The following is a 5,659-nucleotide window of genomic DNA, read 5'->3' as shown; positions in this document are numbered from 1 at the left end:
GCCGTTTCTGAGCTATGTTGGGTTTCAGGAGACAACTGTCCATGGCCCAGTTGTAAATAGGTCTTGTAAAGGTCTTATACATTTTGTGTTTATGTGTATTTTATATATATTCATATTACCCCAATATTATCTGTTTACTATGTTCGATTTTCTCTGTCCTTCAGGTGCAGCTTAGCAAGCCTACCCCTTCCTCAGGAGAAGACTCCTGGCATCACCTTCTGCCCTGACTTTGTGTCTCTCAGCTTCCAAGCTCCCTGTTCTGCTTGCGCCCATTTTTCTGCTCCTCAGAGTCCCTAACAGATTTCTTCCCTCTGATCTAATCACCCATTAATCACTATATGAAGCCCAATGACAGTGATTCAAGAGATATCAGAATGTTATTTGCATATTTCATATTATAATGTGTGTATAATACCATCCTTTACCTTCCTTCCCCTGCTCTTCTGTTAAAGTCTATGTCTTAATAATTCACAGAGAAGTAGGAGGATGAAAGTGAGAATTCATTTCCATTCATTCCGCACAACTAAAAACATCAGTATTGTCTTGTACCCAATATTGCTTAAACTTCTTTCCTCTTTCTTAGTTTAATTAAGCTTTGCTTAATTAATCAACTGTTATTTTCTTATACTGCAACTCTCCAGTTCAAAACTGCTTCTTTACCATTTTCTTCTAATAGTCCCTTGTGAGACAAGTTAGCTGCCAGTTCTGATTTGTGTTGCTTTTTCTTGAATTCATCCCAGAGAAGGAGGTGGACACAGACTTGAGGAGTGAAAACAAAATGTGCATAGAAGATCACTAAGTCAGCTAAAGTCTTTCTCAGAGTTTCCAGTACATCTATCATTCCTTGGCATAGATTTTCCTTTCCATAGGAATAGACTGGTGATTTGGTCCCCGAAGCACCTTTCTCCCTCAGAAGTCAACAGACCAGATGATCTGTGCCTCTATATTGACTGATCTCCTCCATCAGTTGACTTTCTATGGGCCTGGAGGAAACTCAGCTTGCTCTCCTCTGCATTGTTGTTGCTTGCCCTCATACAACTAGGAAGGTGCAGTGGGGGCTTAACACAGACCAGCATTAGCACAACTTCAGGTACCATAAATCCCCAGCCCCACCCTAAAAATGATTTCCTTTTCTCAGTAACATAACTCAGTCATTTCTCCCAACACCCTTGATCTAATGAAGCTTAATTGCTGAGTGTCTTCAAGCCTAATTGGGTATAGTATTATCTAGATATGGTCTCTTTCATATAACAGATGCGATAGTCTGCAAGAATGATTGCACCAAAGGTTGTAGAAAATGCCTATTACATCCCTGCTCTGTGACAAGTACACCTTTGTTTAGCAAACTTGCATTGTATTGACCGTTTTTATTACTATTACATATTGCAAACTCAATGAATAATTTTTGTTGTCTGGAGAGAAAGGTACTCAATTATTACTTTACTAGGAAAGGAAAGTTGAAAATTCAGACCTCGCATATGATGTAAAATGCACTGAAAATACTTTTTGACCCTATCAGACTGTTCTATTTCTTTGCTGTCAAATGTTTGCCTATGATAAAGGTAGCAACATTCTGTTCTGACATCATTTCATTTTGAAGTGACTATGTTACTGTGAAAAGCTAAATATTCCAGTGATTCTGCTGCACGTTTTGATGTAACCAGTGCTTTCCAGAAAAATGTTTCAATTTCACAGAAGCAGCAGTCTCTGATGGAAAAGTATTTGCTGGGAAATTTTCAGACAGCTCAACCCATGATGGAGAACTGAGCTATCGTTAACTTTTTGTTCTTTTCTCCTTAGCTGAGCTGAGAGAAGTGGGACGTGCAAAGCTGAATGTGCTCCAGCACTTTCTTTGTTGGACCAGTGAACGGGCCGTTGCTGGAGTTTCCCCACATGGGAACAACAGGCTCAGGCAGTCACGCAGAGGACTATTGGCTCAACAGTGTTCTTCCCCCGTATGAGCTAATAAAATAAACATTTATGCCATTTCGCTGTAGCCTGGCTGTCTTAATTAGAATACACTTATATTTATGTACATGCTCACTAGATTCATCAAATTGCCGACTGTAACAATACACTGACTATGTTTTTTGGTCTTTGTAGATTGCTTGGTTTTTTTGTTTGTTTTATTTGTTGTTCCTCATACATTTCATTTGTGAGGAACTTTATGCCCTAAGCCAGTTAAAGAAAATACTAATTAACTATAGTCCTAATCCTGCTTTTGATAAAACCTCATTTATATAGCTTCTCAATGAATATTGCTACTTACTTTTGTGTTTTTCTACAGTCCTTTGTATTTCTTTGATTTACAGATTTGCGATTATAAGGCTTGTTGTACATTTGCCACCTGTTGGGGTCTCTGAATACACACTTTTTGGCTGTTGGGTTTGGGACCTGACTCTGTTCAGGAGGGAATTTCACAGTTGTTTCCAGAATCCAACTGTATTGTTGCTTATTTGTTGTATACTACAATACATCGGCTTAATGTTTATTTTTAGGATCCAATGATATTGACACAGGCTCCACTTCAAACAAAGCATTTTTATTTAGTAATTAGCTGTATTTTAATTAGCTGTATTTTAAAATGTTTATTTTTCTATCTCTACAACCTTTTTTTTCCCACTTGGAAATGCTTCCTCTACTGCAAGCAAAATCTATGAGAAATTATTAGGCAGCACCTGAGTGGCCTGGGGAACTGGAAGAGCAAGGTGCTGAATCCAGCAGCAGGGCAGATGCTGCCTGAAGAAGACAGATGCAGCAGCCAAAAAGCTGGAAATTACCAGGAACTGAAGCAAAATGCTGCAAGCAGACTGTGCTGATCATGGGTCACCAAGGAGTTTGTTATCTTGCAGTAGAAGGGAAAACCTTACAAGAGAGCCTGATACATGGGAAAATCTCTGTAATTGAACCTTGGGCATTATATTATCACTGGAGGAAGAGTGAGATTAATTGGAAATGGGAATTGGAGAATGATTAATCTGCTGTGGGGATCCCAAGAAGGAAAGGGTGGACTATGGAGCTGCTAAACCCAGTGATGCAGTGCAGCACGCAAAGAAAGGAGAAGATGGCATTTTAGGCCATTACACTTTTACGAGGAAGTTTCATTTGTATCCATAGTTGGGATGAGAACCTCATAAAACAGGTGAGCTCGGGCATTATATGCAGTATACAATGAATGTAGATTCTTGGTCAGAATTTGTCATGCTAGTGCTCCAAGACAAGTTGTTTTTTTTTTTTCATAGAAGATAATTGCCCTATTAAAATCCCAATTTATTTGACTTACAGCATTGCTTCATCCATTAATTTCTCAGTTCTCATAGAGGAGGGGAAATAATTAACTTTGTCAGGCAACATCTCACCTCTTCTAGTGAAGAAAAAACTTAGAAGAGAAACTGATAATCTTTTTGTATTAGGATTTTTTTAATAAGTTCTCAAATTAAAACACATTTCTTAACTGTAAATTGTGGCTACCAATGGGATCTGCAAAGTAGAATGACTTACAAATCTGTTACGCTGAGAATGTGACAGATTCAGGACAGGTTCTTGAACTTGGATTTGTGTCACTTCATCTACTTCCTTAGGAACTCACCTGAAATTTTGAAGTTAGAAGTTAAGGAGTAGCTCACTTATCATTACAAGTTTTCTCTTTTTATGATGCATTGAGAAGTAGCAGATTCTCCCCGCAGGTATGATATGACCTATTTGAATTGCTGGCTTGTTGAAAAACAAGGCCTGGGTGGTAGCTGGAGCTTGTGTGATGCCACGTCCCCTTGCTGGATTGTGTGCGTGCTCTCCAAGAACAGGCTGTACAGGTAGAAAGAGGCAACAGTCCATAGCCAAGAACTCCTCAGAAGCCCTCCAATTGTTGAAGGGGTTATAAATAGCCAGGAGCTCTGCAGAAAGTGTAGTTAATATTTGAACACCACAAAAAGATAACTGTGGGAGTCCTGGTTTTGGAAGTTAAGCACACATGGTTCACCTGTTGGCATCTAAGAGTAAGGGTGTTGGCATTGCAGCGACTGAATTGGAATTGGCAGTGGATAGAATTGGGAAAGTCATAGTAATAAAAGGAAGAGGAGGTATCAGCTGGAACAAAGACAAGTGATACCTATTAAAAATCTGTGTTTAAAATATAGGTCATTCTAAAGGCATTCTAAAACCTAGTCTGTGCATGTCATGTTTGGGTACTACATGTGCAGATCTTATTTTATCCATTTAGATATCTATTGTTATGAATACTGTTCTAGTATCTTTACAGATTTCACAGCTATTCGACTTTAGCAACAAAAATTGTACAATAGGGACACAGTTAACATGATTTCAGAATCTGGATACAATCATTTACTCGTGCATTCTTGTCACAATAAAAATGTTTTGTGAAATCCTTTCATATCAACAATGTTATTATGATGAGACCTGAATTCTTTTAAGTTCTTTTTTTTAAGCTATGGAACATTTGATTTTTTAAAAAAATTTTTTCTTTAAATGACCTAAAGGTAGAATGCCATTTTGTTAGGTTATTTCAGGATTCAAAATCAGTGATAAAAAGAATATATGGATTAGTGGGGAGTGTTTTATGTCTAGATCTGAAAATGCAAGCATATTAGGAGCATTCATCTTAACCACTGTTGCGTGCACATTCGCAGTAATAGGGCATATAAATAACATGCACACATTGTTGTGCATTCAGCTCACAGAAAACCTGACAGCCAGGTGATCTCCAGTTTCTAGCCTGCATTCACCTTGTTGCCCTTTAGATGCTCCAGCACTGTTCATGGTGAGAAGGAGCTGCCATCAAAGAGAGAACCAGGAATGGGCTGCCAGCAGTACATCACCTGTTCAATTTATAATATATGGGCATGTGAGAATTGAGAGCCATTGCTGAATGAAAAATCTCAGTGATCTTGTGATCTAAAAGGTATTCTCATCCCAAAGAAATCTTCTGGAAGACTGGATATCCCAAAGGGATGAGAAAACTTCTCATCATTAAGTTTATCTCAAACTGCTAGTGTCCAACAGCTCCTGACTGTTGCCAAACAGCTTGTTGCGAAATGAGTTGCTGGAGTCTATCGAGGTAGGTGTACATATCTTAAAAAAAAAAGAAAAAAAACAAAAAAACCCCACAGCTTGCTTTTGTTGGAACTTGGGTAGACAGGTTCGAGAGAAACCACAGACTGAACAGGTATGGTAGCCAAACTGTTTTCAGCCTTGGAGGCGCTCATCCTTTGACTGAAGGACTTGGACCCTTTAGTGGGCAAGAAAATGAAAGGCTCTGCACGTATTTTATCATAGGTTTAAGATTCTAGTATTCTTGTAATAATACTGTTTATAAGCATTAGAATCCATGCAAACTACAGAAAAAAATCATGAAGCTCTATCTAAAAGATTTTCAGTCTTACATAGCAATAATCTTCAAACAAACACAATATGCATACAACCATTTATTATATATTTGCTTGCATCATTAGTGTTGTTTTCAGTGAAGTCCACAAACTTAATCATTAACAACTACAGTCAAACGAATTTCATTAGCATTTGCAAATTGATACTTCTCAATTTAGAAGATTTAGTAAGGCAGTGGTAAAATTACAGGCCTCAGATTGGTCGTGATTGTTTTAAGTACTGCAATTAGAATGCAGCGCTTCATCTAACAGTATTT

The 5,659-nt window shown here is 38.1% G+C and overlaps 1 long non-coding RNA gene across 1 annotated transcript; it reads left to right on the top strand.

Annotated features, from left to right (window-relative positions):
- The first annotated feature begins 540 nt into the window (after positions 1-540).
- On the top strand, positions 541-1,986 carry LOC106486453 (uncharacterized). The gene is made up of 2 exons (XR_001292874.2): positions 541-1,090; positions 1,801-1,986. It is a non-coding gene; the product is annotated as an uncharacterized lncRNA (long non-coding RNA).
- The last annotated feature ends 3,673 nt before the right edge of the window (positions 1,987-5,659 follow it).

Source organism: Apteryx mantelli, chromosome Z, assembly GCF_036417845.1.
Source record: "Apteryx mantelli isolate bAptMan1 chromosome Z, bAptMan1.hap1, whole genome shotgun sequence".
In the NCBI taxonomy this organism is placed as follows: domain Eukaryota; kingdom Metazoa; phylum Chordata; class Aves; order Apterygiformes; family Apterygidae; genus Apteryx; species Apteryx mantelli.
This window is presented reverse-complemented; position numbering and strand designations above follow the sequence as displayed.